This window comes from Dermacentor andersoni, chromosome 7 (genome assembly GCF_023375885.2).
Source record: "Dermacentor andersoni chromosome 7, qqDerAnde1_hic_scaffold, whole genome shotgun sequence".
Lineage (NCBI taxonomy): Eukaryota > Metazoa > Arthropoda > Arachnida > Ixodida > Ixodidae > Dermacentor > Dermacentor andersoni.
The window spans coordinates 13,516,575-13,530,548 of record NC_092820.1 but is presented as its reverse complement, the minus strand read 5'-3'; the positions used below and the strand labels follow the sequence as shown (position 1 = coordinate 13,530,548).

The window sequence follows — 13,974 nt, the reverse complement described above, 5'->3', positions numbered from 1 at the left end:
GCACCTTAAAATTGTATTGAAAAATACCACTTCGTCAATGGGCTACGGTGTAGTTGAAAAAAATGACAGCAAGATCTACCAAACTTCTGAATTTACAGTGGGAACACTATTGTGAGGGAAAGCACCAGAACGAAGGTGGCGTTTTAAGTTGTCTCTTGGCGATAAAATTCAGTTATACAACTATCACAGAAGTTTTTCTTACATTAATGTTTGGCACGCACATGAATTTAGGAACACAATACACCCTCCACTATAACATTAATTATAAAGGAATTGAGTGGCTCCTGACACGCTAACTGGACAAATCAATGGGGATGTTTCTAATCCTCGCAATATTGAAAAGTTTGGCTGCACCAACAGAACCAATGCCTATGGCCCGTTTCTTACAGCCCACCATAGCACCACTGAAATATTCGCAAGGCCACAATACTGTCAACACATGTTAAAGCCGCGCTTAACATAAAGAATGATTAATCACACAAATGAAGTGCTCAAGTGGCCAAAGGTTTCAAACAGTTTTTAATAAATCAAATCAATAACACAGCTACATAAGCAAAATGTCCCTAAGGCACCTTGTAGAGATTTGCTTTGTGAATATAATATCACACATTGGTCACTTCATGATTCAGGGAGCTGGCTTAGGCAGTTCCACCGGCTGATGAATCTGCAGACAGTGTACCTTGTTCCTAATTTTGCTTGAGCTCACATTTGTCACCTGTAAATAGAAGTATCATGAGAAGCCGACAAACACTGACACCAAGGACAACATAGGGGAAATTACTTGTGCTTAATAAATGGAGTGAAGAAACGATAAACTAATGGAAATTAAAGTGGATGAAAAAACAACTTGCCGCAGGCGGAAACCGAACCCACAACATTCGCATTTCGCGTGAGATGCTGTACCAATTGAGCTACCGCCACGCTGTTTCCCGATCCACTTTCTTGGGTACTAGTAGAACCCTGGGAGCGTTAGCCAGCGCCACCACTCACAGACCTTGGCGGCGGACGTGGAATGTCCTTTTTGCCGCAGACGTCACGCGAATGTGATCTTTTTGGGTGAAGGCAACTGGTCAATAAAATCACTTATGCTACCTGAAAGCATCAATATTGCCGTACTCGAGGCCCTCGTTATGTAATAAACGAGAAGAAAGGGGGTTTTAACCGAGGGGCCCGATTTTTATTAGTCTTATCATGAGAAGCCAACAAACACTGACACCAAGGACAACATAGGGGAAATTACTTAATAAATGGAATGAAGAAACGATAAATTATTGGAAATTAAAGTGGATGAAAAAACAACTTGCCGCAGGTGGGAACCGAACCCACAACCTTCGCATTTCGCGTACACATAAATACCCAAGAAAGTGGATGGGGAAACAGCGCCGCGGTAGTTCAATTGGTAGAGCATCGCACGCGAAATGCGAATGCGTGAGTAAAGTTGCGTTTGACATCAATGTGCTTTGCGAAAGCCGTGTTCAGCCGCGCTATAAAATGAGTTTGATTCCAGAAAGTTTACCAAGGTACTGTAGATTGCATGTTGCAGTATTCTGCAACAGTTACTTGTGAGAGAAATTGGGCGATAATTACAAGGGAAGTTTTTACTGCCGGATTTGAAGATTGGAATCACCTTCCCTATCTTTCATTGTTTGCGTAGCGTGCCCGTCTCCAAAGATTCTTGGAACATTTTTGTTAATACAATAGAACAGTAGGCACTAGTGTTTTTCAAAAATTTGGTGTTAATACCGTCGAAGCCGGGAGATGGCGAGTTATTTAACCCGTCGATAAGCTTACCCAGACAACACGCGACATCCTGAGTATGTCCTCAAAAGATACAAACGTCCTCGTCCGTTCTGTGTCGTTCTGAGGATGTCGTGAGGACGTCATGAAAAGGTACAGGCGTCGTCGTCCGTTCTGCGCCGTTCTGAAGATGTCCTGAGGATATCAGTTGCAGGATTATCCTAGAGTTGTCCTCAAAAGGACGTGTTCAGGATAACAAATCTGTTAATCACTTGTAAAGCTGCTAGTTGTGAAATAAATGCTGTTTAAGTGTTGATTTATTACGAACTACAATTAAAAATAATTTGGCTATGTATAAAAGGCTATGAAGTTACGATGATAACCCAATTATGACGTTTTGCCTAAACTGAAAGAACACCGCCATAAGCAAGTCGTGAATGCAATTTTGGTAAATGAGCTGTTTTCCTTAGCCGTCTCCCTTATGGACTGCTCGGCAAAAAGAAAGTAATAGGCGTTGTAAAGAATAAAATTTTGTTCAAAATAGCCGCCCCTGCGTTTTTTTTTTCTGTTTGCCGCTGGCAACCCTGGGATGAAGTCAAGCTAAGCCAGAGCCTCCCATTCTGGCAGGGCGCTCAATCAAAAAGATGGCGCATTGCGAAGCGGTCGCTGATGTTGATGTCATGACAGCAGAAAATGACCTGGAGCCAGATGTGAATGCCGGTGAGTGCTGTTCAGCCTTCTGAAAACTGTGGTGTTGTTTGTTGTGCTCGTGATGGAGGAAAGCAGTGAACGACAGTTTCGCCGGAAGCGAAAACGGCGCGTTGATGCGTGTGTTCATTTCCTAAGGGACGTTCACAATGACTTCGCAGCGCCGGCGTGCAGCGCCTCACATGCAACGGAGCCCACACAGGCGCTGTCTTTCGTGTCCGGCGCGGATGACTGGTCGCGTGGAGAATCAGCGTGAAATGAATTTCGATGATAAGGAGATAGCGCAATCTCCCGAGTTGAGTAGAGAGCTAGCACGTTTTGTTCATGACGATGTGCAAGTGGTGTGTCAGCATGGCGTAGTGGACACTGAGTTAGTGGGTGACCTAGTCAGTGGTGCTTTATCTGATGGCGACATCAGATAATGGCCTTCGACCATTTTGTTGCAACACGAACAACGCCAACTCCAAAGCAGTGATGCACAAAGCACGCAGGACTCTGAATGTGATAGTGGCGACAGCAATGTGTTGACAGTACGGCTGATATTGCTTGCTTCGGCTTTAAATCGCGCTGCCCTCAGGCCGCGGTCACGTCACTATTGGCATTTCTGCAAAGCCAGAGTTACCTTTCGTCACAACTATCGTCTCCTAGAGCTCTTCTGCAAACTCTAAAAAGGGTCCTTAACATCAAAAAGCTAGGAGGAAGGAAATTTCACCATTTTGGCCTAGAGGCAGGACTGCGGGAAACACTTCTTGGCCGTGAGCACTTGCCGGCCGAGCTTAGTCTTAGCTTTAACATTGATGGTCTGCCACTATCCAAGAGTTCGATAGACCAATTCTGGATCATCCTCGGTCGCATCCGAAATTTTGAAGATGGAGAACCATTTTTTGTCCGTTTTTTTTTCGGCAAAACCAAACCACAAGATGCAAATGAGTTCTTTCAGTGCTTTGTTGAGGAAACCAAAGAACTGCTGGTGGAAGGCCTTTCTGTTCATGATGCGTCAGTTTCTGTGAAGCTGCAGAGTATAATTTGTGATGCACCTGCTAAAGCCTTTGTCCTTTATATCAGGAGCCACACAAAATATTTCAGCTGCACAAAATGCACCGTCAAAGGAATGTATTGAAAAGGAAGAGTTTGTTTCCCGACTTTTGCTAACACCCTCCGTAATGATAACAGTTTTCGCAACCAGAGTCAGGAACAACACCGCACAGGCCGCAGAATTTTGGAGGAACTCCCAATAGATATGATAAAGGATGTGCCTTTGCAGTACATACATCTTGTCTGCTTAGGTGTCATGCAAAAACTCCTTGTTCTGTGGGTTCGCGGGCCGAAAGAAGTGAGACTTGGGTCTAAAGTTCGAAGTGAAATCTCCGAGAGGAACATTAAACTTGCAGAGTTCATTCCTTCTGATTTTAATAGGAAGCCGCGAAGTCTTGTGGAGCTAGATCGCTGGAAGGCAACTGAACTTCGCTTCTTCTTACTATACGGAGGGCCTTTAGTGTTGTCTTCTACAATCCCTTCCCACATGTATGAGAATTTTCTTACACTGCATGCGGCCATTACAATACTAGCAGCCTCAACTAATTCAACTGCAAGTGAAGTTAGTTATGCAGGTGACTTGTTAAACATTGTTCTTCGAAACTTCATCAACATTTATGGACAAGAGCAAGTGTCGCACAATGTGCATGGCTTTAGCCACATTGCATCTGATGTGTTACACTTAGGTTCCCTGGATGCTTGGAGTGCGTTTCCATTTTAAAGCTGGATGTCAAACATCAAGAGAATGATACGAAAACCTGAACATCCCCTTGAGCAGCTCTGCAAAAGATTGTCATAGCAAAGAAATGTTCCAAAAAGAAATTTGGTACCATCAGAGGGTCTATTTTCTGTAGAGCATAACTGCGGTCCATTGATTCTGCTGTTCCAAGGCACACAGTTTAAAAAGGCCACATTACCTGGCAATGTTGCACTGGCAGCAGGTAAGAACAACAGCTGCTGCACACTAAATAATGGAACAAATATTATTCTGGAGAACTTTGTGCATGACAAGTCATGAACACCCTTTGTGATAGGAAGAGAGTTCCTCCAAAGCAGAGACTTGTATACGAAACTTTGTCAATCAAGAATGCTTGGGATTTGCATTGTATCTCAACTTTCTGGCTCGCGGTCCTGGCCAGTTTGGAGTATAGTTCAGAAATGTCTGACAGTGTTGTTCAAGAGAGAAAATATTATTTTACCACTTTTGCATGCTGTTGTTCCGCGATAGTTGTCACGTTGCTGTACAGATGTTGCAATTTCATTTGTCCTCATTAGTGTGACTGCTTTTGGAAATAAACTAGCTTTCTTTCTTTTTTTTGCAAGGTGGCCTCCGCATAGTAAAGAAGTTTCCAGAAGATGATAGTGCTGTTGCCATTATACATAAAAACTGGGTTGGTGGCAACAGCTGCATGTGGCCACCACAGACAAAATACAGAAAAGGCTTGTTAAAAGCTGGGGTCCTGTCTGGAAATGACTGGAGGAGTCGCCTTGTGAAGTGGTTGAGGCATTTGGTAATATTTATTATTTTGTCCATTTTATATAGGCAGGCTGCAGCCGTATTGCAATGATTGTGTGCTATTCGAACATGTAGACTTTGCTTGTGTGCTTAATTAACATGTAAATTAACTAATTCTGCATGCAGCTTGCACTATGTTGCATTCTATTCTGAAGCCCCACTTGTTCATGATAGAACCTATAGGTTATACCAAAGCTTCAGATCAAGCGAGTGCAAGCTGAATGTTGAGCTTGCAAATTAAATGTCTGCCACTATGTCTTCAGGGAGAACGTGCTGTTTTTTAAGCGTCTTGTACATACTTGTTCAGATAATTTTAATAAAAAGTCTTGAAACAAACTATGGTAGCTATAACTGAAAACTATTCCAATCTGTTTTTATTCCAAATTGACCATTAGCCCTCTGTGATAGGTCAAAATGGTTCGGGATTTGGCCATATTGGCGTGGCGCCCACCCGTATGGGCTGAACCCGAACCATTCTGACCTATCAGAGAGGGCTAATGACCAATTTGGAATAAAAACATAGTGGAATAGTTTTAGGTTGTAGGGACCTCTATGTGTACAACTGCACAAGTGAGTGCCCAGACTGGTTGGGGCATGTGGTTGTACTGCGTTTAACCATAGCAGACTAAACGTTTCTGTTGCTGAATTTTCTTATAAAAAGAATAGGAGCATCTTTATTCACATAGAAAATGTTATTTCTGACGTCTTTGCACCAGCAAAGTAGGCCAAGTTGATCATTGCAATAATAGTTTAGCATGCTAGTTCCATACAGCACTAGACTATGTTGCTTACAGAGCAAGGAATACCGGCAATATTTCCCGTATTCCATTGGTACCAATACGGAGAAGTTGGGGTGAAATGCTTTTATAGGTCAAAGCAGATTATTGACAATGTGGGACCACAATGAACTCCTTAGTTAGATGAGGCTTTAATTGCAGTGATCTTGTGTTAAACGGTGCTTGTATTTTAATTCTTGCGTGCAAATAAAATTTGCAAATTAATGCTGCCCATTTATTAATACTTATGCCGTATACTTGTCTTTCATTTTTGCCTTAATTTCCTACTCATGTAAAAATCAATTAAGCAAGAGAGGGCATAGGTGAAATTATAGTTATTTGAAGTGTACAAACAATGCAGTAAATGGACATGAAAATGAACAAAAAGGTAACTGCTGCTTGTGGCAAGTAAGCTTTTTGAATACATATGCAGTTTGAATACGTTTGAAGTTCCAGTGATGTCCTGTATTTTTAAAGCCATTGCAGAATAATATTGCCAATTTCAGCCAATTACGATGATGCTGTACGGGGCCTCAGAAAGCTGAAGACAACTCAGACATCGCAAGTACAAGTGAACGTGGCAGAGGAAAAAGGAAAAAGAAAAGAAGGCATTACAGCGATGAAGACGAGATTCCACTCCCGCAGCCACCAGTCTATGCAGAAACGTATGCACTTTTTTCAGCTATCTGTAAAGAGGTGACAAAGATGCCATGGTCTCCATATTGGAGGGTTACTAGATTTGTGAAATACTGTCTACCAGTCTGCTATGCATGACAGTCATCAGCGGTGCTCTATATTGGCAGTGGAGGTATAGCCAGGGGGTGGCACACTAGGCACGTGTCCCCCCTCCCTTTCTCTAATAATCTGTTACACCTAGAGTGCTCATGGAATTTTGTCGTGTTCTCATGCAGGAGCAACACATGGTATTACAGAAAGATCTGCAGCGATGGAACCGTCAAGTATTTTGACTGTTTCACAGCACTCGGCATATAATGGTATGGTTTGTTGCATGTATTTATGGTGCATAAATGAAGTTGCCAATTTCATAATGCAGTTTGAACATCTCGTTGCTTAACTCAAAAGAAGCTCCTGATTGCATTGCCACAATTTTTGGTAACTGCAACTAAATCTGGTAATTTTTACTTCACTTGTTTTGCTATGCAGGTGCAATTATGTTATGTGCAGGCAAGTGAACAACATTTCGGTTTTACTTGTTGCTTGAAAGAGTTGTGGCATGTCATTTGCTCGTTTTCTGCATGTTCGTATTTGTTATTGTGTAACATCTGCATTCACAACTGTCATCACCGAGAGCTTGTATCACAGCATGTAGCAAATTTTAACATCACTGGCTGCAGGGACATCAAGCCCACTAACGTTTATGTAGCTGTCTGTGCACCTAACGGGTCTATATATTAAACCTGAAACATTAGCATTACAAAATATCTTTATACTATTAACAAGTACTGCTGTTGTGATTGCAACGAGCAGAATTCTTTCCAAGTTGTATCTTATGTTCTTGTGCAGAAAGAACGCATGGTACTGCAAAGCGGTCTGCAAAGGAGCCACTGCACTCGTGGAACTTTCCACAGCACTCTGCATATAATGGTAAGACCATTAGCTTGCGTTGGGTTAGCTTGTGTTTCAGCACACTGAAAGATAAACTTTTCTATCTGCGTGAACGATATGTGACGTCATGGGTGATGACGAAACGTCGCAGCAAAAGCAAGCCATGGTTTACAAAAGAGGTGTGCAGATGCGTTGAAGAGAGACATCTATACGCATGCCTCAAAAGAAAATAATTGCAAGAAAGCTAGAATCAGTTCAGAAAGATTACAAAAGATATGAACAGTTTGGTTAAAAAAGTCAAATTTGCCTACTTCCAGTCCTTTGACCTGCACATTCAGGATCACCCTAAAGGATTTTGGCAGTCTATATTTTAAAAAATAGAAAGGGTGGGCTGTCCTTCCCACCACTTGATCGTGACGGAATTATTGTTCTCTATAATCTGGAGAAAGTGAACTGCCTGAAGGCGTTTTTAAGCTTGGTATTTTCTACTGCTAAAAGCAACATTTGCCCGGCCGACTATCAACCTGACTTACCGAACCCCTGGCAGATGTTCTATTTGAAGAGCGAGGAATCGTGTCATTCTTAAAATGCTTTAACGAAAAGAGTGCTACTACACCAGACGGTTTACCCACGATCCTGCTCTCTTCTTGTGCTTTTTTTTTCAAAGTAGCTGCAGATTTTCTTCACCAAGTCATTACAGGACTGATCTTTACCTGATGAATGAAAACTTGCAAACGTTGTGCCCATACTTAAACCTGGACTTTAAAGATTGTTTCAGAATATTGACCAGTGTCTTTGACCAGCGTGACAGTTTTAGAGCACAAGCTTTATACCAATATGAGTCATCTTAGTGCATGCTAATTGTTAAATACCCATCAGCATGGTTTTCGCAGCGGTTACTCGTGTGGCACCCAGCTTACAGAATTCAAGTAAAACTCTTGCTTGGGGTAGTTGGTTCATGCTTGAATTAGTAAAGGCAAGGCGCAGAACAGGACTCAAGAAGAACACACACGACAGGACTGGCGCAGGTCCTGTCGTGTGTGTTCTTCTTGAGTCCTGTTCTTCTGCGCCTTGCCTTTACTAATTATAGAATTCATTCATCACTTAACGAGCGCACGGGATATAGGACATTCTGTTGACTGTACATTTCTTGACTTCTGTAAAGCATCTCACGTTGTGTCACGTTCGTTATAGTTAGAAAAATTATCTTGGTACAACATAAATGAGAACGTGTCTGTAAGGTGCCTGTTTACATATTTTGAGAAGCCAACAAACAAAGACTCCAAGGACAACGTAGCGGAAATTACTTGTATGTACTAATTGAATTAAAGAAAGGATAAATTATTGGCAATGAAGGTGGATGAAAAAACAACCTGCCGCAGGTGCCGAATGATCCCAAGTCTTCGCATTACGCATGCGATGCTCTAGCCAATTGAGCTAGCGCGGTGCCGTTTCCCCATCCACTTTCTTGAGTATTTGTTTTACTACTACAAGTAACCTTGGGAGTGTTAGCAAGTGCTACCACTCGCAAACCTTGCGACTGATTGGAACATCCTTTCTGCCGCAGGCGTCACGAGTACGTGATTTTTTTTTTTTTGGTGAAGGCAACTGGTCAATAAACCCACGCGTGCTACCTGAAGGCATCAATGTTGCCAGATTCGAGACATTCCATGCCACCTGAAAGCATCAATGTAGCCGGATTCCAGACCCTCGACGAGGGTCTGGAATCCGGCAACATCGATGCTTTCAGGTAGCATGCATGGGTTTATTGACCACTTGAGGGTCTCGAATATGGCAAGATTGATGACTTCAGGTAGCATGCGGGGGTTTATTGACCAGTTGCCTTTACCTAAAAAGATCACGTACTGGTGACGCCTGAAGCAGAAAGGATGTTCCGCATGCGCCGACAAGGTTTGTGAGTGGCGGCGCTGGCTACACTCCCAAGGTTACCCAAGAAAGTGGATAAGGAAACGGCACTGCGGTAGCTTCATTGGTTAGAGCGTCGCACGCATTATCCGAAGACCTGGGATCGTTCCCCACCTGTGGCAAGTTGTTTTTTTTTTCATCCACCTTCATTTCCGTTAATTAATCATTTTTTTAATTCCGTTAGTAAATACAAGTACTTTTCCCCATGTTTTCCTTCGTGTCTTTGTTTGTGGGCTTCTCATTATTATCGGGGCCCCTCAGTTAACCCCGCTTCTTCACGTTGTTTACATATTTTGACACTTTGCGTAAATTAATACAACCTACAAACATTTACTGCATGTTCTGGCATTTAGTTATAAATTAGAAGCAATTACAATTAGGAATTGTAAATTAAATAAAATTAAATTAAGAATTACAAGCAATTGGGCACAGCTGAAGTCATGCCTTGGGTTCTTGTGCAGAAAGAATGTGTGGTAGTCCTGAGTGTTCTGAAGGGAGCCACTGCGACGGAGCTTTCCACGGCGTCCTGAATATGATGGTAAGACCTCTAGTTTATCTTGAAGTGGCTGAACAGTTTAACCTTGTGTATTCTGTACAATTATTTTTTAAATCTTTGTCCATCATCGACTAATACATATTGTGTTGCTGATTTAACTGAAAAAATCAAAAATCAACACAAAGCAAAACAAGTTATGTGTCATGCAGCTGCCAACGAGGCAAATCTTTAAATCTTTGTTGGATATCTCAGCATTTTCATTTACTCAAAAATCCACAAGCCTCCTTACACAAGGGACCAGCTGCACAAAAATTTAATATGATGGCTGCATGGCTTCAGTGTGGTCTGAGTGGTCACCTGAAGGTTGCTACTTATGCTACCGTATGCTCACTGTCTGTGTACATATTTCGACACTTTGAGTAAACGAATACAACCTACCTACATTCAGCACACGTTCTCACATTTAATGGCAGCTTTCCTTTGCTACAAACAGTTGGGTGCAGCTGACTGAGCCATTTATATTGAGTTTGCGAAATTGCTCATTATGAGTCCAACACTAAATTCATGCTACATTGCAGAAAGCAGCAGTTTGAGTTGCATCTCATCGCCCTGTGGAGGAGGTAGATTTGAATTTGAAGACTGCTCTAAAACGCACACATTTTGTCAGTGTAATAATCTTATTCAAAACTGCAGTTTATTGCTTCTATTTTGGTGACATTGCAGACAACGCTCAGAGTGACTTGCCAGGCTTGTGTCCGTGTGTTAGTCAAACGGCGACAGCAAGCTCAGGTAAGGTATGCATGGCTATAAAAATCAGCTCCAATACTATATTTGTGCTGTTTTCTGAAGGCCATTACCACTGTTGGAGCCAGCCATTTGAGCATGAGCATTTAGGTAGATTGAGTACATCATGTTCTAGTACCATGGCATGCCAATTTATTCCCTTTGTTGCATCGAGACTTGTCTTTGCGAATAGGGTCGGAGAGACGCCAGAAAACTAGCACCCATGCCCGCTCACCTCTTACGGCTGCCTCTCAGCCAAGAAATGACATCTGACAATCAGGTAAGACTAAGTATATTGATTGCACTGCTGTTACTTCTCTTGGCATAACTTGCAGGATCATATGGGATAAGCAGGGCTTCATTTCCCACTGCTGATGTACTGTCTAGTAAGTGCATATTACTTTTAGTTGATATTAGGCGATAATTTGAATGCTAAGTTCAGCCATGCTCTGTCATAAAAAAGGGCATGACTATGTGTATTGTTTTCTGGTACAATAGAGAGTAGAATCCGTTGCAATTTAAATAGGCAATACTGCTGAATGAGCTTGCAAAATTTGATTACATTCATAATGCAACCTCGACATTAGCACGTTATGCAACTGCAAACTTGTGAACTAGAAAACCTTCTTTTGCAATTGATGGACATTTCGTTGGCAAAGAAATTTGTGCGGGAAATGCACTCCCAATGGCTAAATAACTTGCAGCACCTACCTCAAGGCCCACAAGCAGGCCGGTTTCAACCGTGAATGCGCCATCTGGTAAACAAAACTACATTCTGTTAAACTGGTGTTCAAATTTGAGATGTTTTCTGGTGCTACGTATTCTGCCTGTGCATAATGCATGCCCGAATTCCTTGGGCTTTTTTAAAATAATGGTTAGCATCCAAAACCACAGTTGAGTGTGACACCCTGGACAAAATTTACGATAAAAAATAACGTACTGCGTGAAGGACAAGGACTGCGAGAGACGATATACACAGCGCTGCGTATGTCGTCTCTCGCAGTCCTAGCCAGCGCTATGTCATCTCTTGCAGTCCTTGTGCTTCGCGCTGTACATTATTTTTCATCATGAATTACCAACTAGCCCAAGCAACCACTCTAAAATTTAAGAATTTTATGCGCATGTATTTTTGCTGTCGATGTGAAATAGACAAGAAACTACGAGTGTGCATCGTCCGAGTTTTCATTGTCAGCTTGCCTCGTCTACTACAGGTGGATGGCCTCTACCTTGCATCTCAAATTGACTGTATGCTTCATCTGCCAAACCTAACCTATGCCTGCGGATTTCTTGATCTCATCACTCTGTCTGCATAATTCTCTGCTGCCCTCACTGCCTGCTCTTCCTTTTATATATCACCATTCATCTGGTCTACCCATTACATGCATGAGACAACCTTTCCAGTTTCACTTCCCCTTATTCTAAACTAGAATGTCATTTGCCTACCTCCTGCATGTGCATATATTTTTTTTGGTTCATTGCTCATTGCATGATTGGCTTTTTTTTAGTTTTCTTAGTTACCGAAGTTCTAGCTCCATAGCCTAATGCTAGCAGAATACAATGATTACATACATTTCTTTTCGAATATGTAAGTAAGCTGCAGATTTTTTATTACATTGTTATTGTTACCTCAATCTTAGTAGGTTTTGAACACCTCGCTTTCAAGACCTTGCAAACAATTTTAATGACAGTTGAGCACCAAGGGCGCCAACGTGATGCCATTGCACAACAGCTATGCAGTGCCCCTTTGAAAGTTGGGCCCGTAAAGTATGTGGTCCAAAAACCATTCGAGGACATCGAGTCATTCGAAGAATTTGATGCCGAGATATCAACAAATGAAGCAACAAGGAAGCGCGTGGTCTGATATCTTTTCTTTTCTTTACCTGCTGTATCAAATGTACTTGCATATATGAAACTGACAGTCCAGTGCACGTTTTACAGGAATAGTGGTACAGAGCAAAACATAACTCGGACACTAGGAGGCACATAACAAAGACAACACACAGCGCTACTAGCAACAATGGTTATTCTCACAACCAGACTGTTTCTAAACCATCAGCGTCAAGCAGACATAGATCACGTGGAAGCACTCAGGCATGCGCTATGAAAGTCACGCTATCGAAATTGTCATTGCTTACTTATTTCTTGCAAGATGTACATTATTGAACGTATGCGCTGTCCGTTCCTTTCGACGATATACTTTTTTCAGACTTGTCCGTAGATTAAATAGCACGCCGTAACCAAAAGACTGAATGGGCAGTGCTCGATAACGAGGTATTTTGCTGAAATGCAGCGCATACATTCTCACAAGAGGGTGTCGCACTGTTGCAACAAACATGAATGTACTGTACGCTACGTACTACGCCTGCCGCCGGAACAGCCGCACAAACTTCGGAGGTTTCCGACGGGCGACTAGTAAATAAATGCACTGTTAGCGCGTCCTCACCAGCAAAACACGCCTGCTAGCCGTAGGATCGCGCTCGTGCCTTCAGTAGCATAGCTATAAAACGCTGACAAAGGTGTTGCTATGCAACGCAAGCTCCGAGCGCGAGACACTGGCACATGTGCGCGCTTCACGGGCGAAAATACTCGCTTCGCGCTCGTAGCGTCGGCTGCATAATCACAAGAAAGTTGGACGGCAATGTAAAGATCACTTGCGCGGCGCAAACATGCAACAAAAGTATTACTAGCACTCAAAAAAAAGTTTTTTTTTTTTACCTGCTGTTGCGCGACGTCCATGTCGTACCGCTCCGGCGCCGGATCCTGCCCGCCAAGATCGCTCACAATTCCCAGCCTGATTTGCGGCGGTCGCGTAGGGGGCGCGCTCAACTTTCAGAAATGGTCCATTGCTACATCACCAACGGATCGCCGACATTCACTGCAACGACTCCCTGGGACCACTCTAACGTGGCATCAGCTTACGTCACCTCACCAAACAGTATAAAATACAAGCCGGTGCCGCTTCGCATCTGTGAGCATGGCACCGGCAGGACTGCGCACCTGCGGATCAATCCTCATTGCTTTTTCTTCAAGGTCGCAGCTGTTCTCGTCTGGAAAACGTCTCCTGCGGGTGGCTACTATCCAGCTGCAATCTGCACCGAGCAGCTAAACCGACCTGTAGCAACGGCATAATTCCCACCAACTGCTACATCACCAACGAATCGCCGGTTTGGACCGCTATCGCCCCCTGGGACCACTCTTAAGTGGCGTCATTTTTGGTCACCTCACATAAGTGCATAAAAGACAAGCTGATGCCGCTTCGAATGTGCGAGCATGGCAGCGGCAGCATTGGTAACATGTATAGCAACGCGTATTGCTTTTAGATCAAGGTCGCGGCCGTTCTCGTCTGGAAAACGTTTTTTGCATGTGGCTGCTATCAAGCGGCAATCTGCATCGAGCAGCTAAACCGGCCTGTGGCAACATCATCCTTTTCC

General features: G+C 43.0%; 1 long non-coding RNA gene across 1 annotated transcript; it reads right to left on the bottom strand.

Moving 5' to 3' along the window:
- Positions 1-500: 500 nt before the first annotated feature.
- LOC129385967 (uncharacterized) lies at positions 501-13,659 on the bottom strand. Its single transcript, XR_008613437.2, has 4 exons — positions 13,259-13,659; positions 11,255-11,298; positions 1,792-1,932; positions 501-715 (listed from the first exon to the last, which is right to left on the bottom strand). It is a non-coding gene; the product is annotated as an uncharacterized lncRNA (long non-coding RNA).
- Positions 13,660-13,974: the final 315 nt, after the last annotated feature.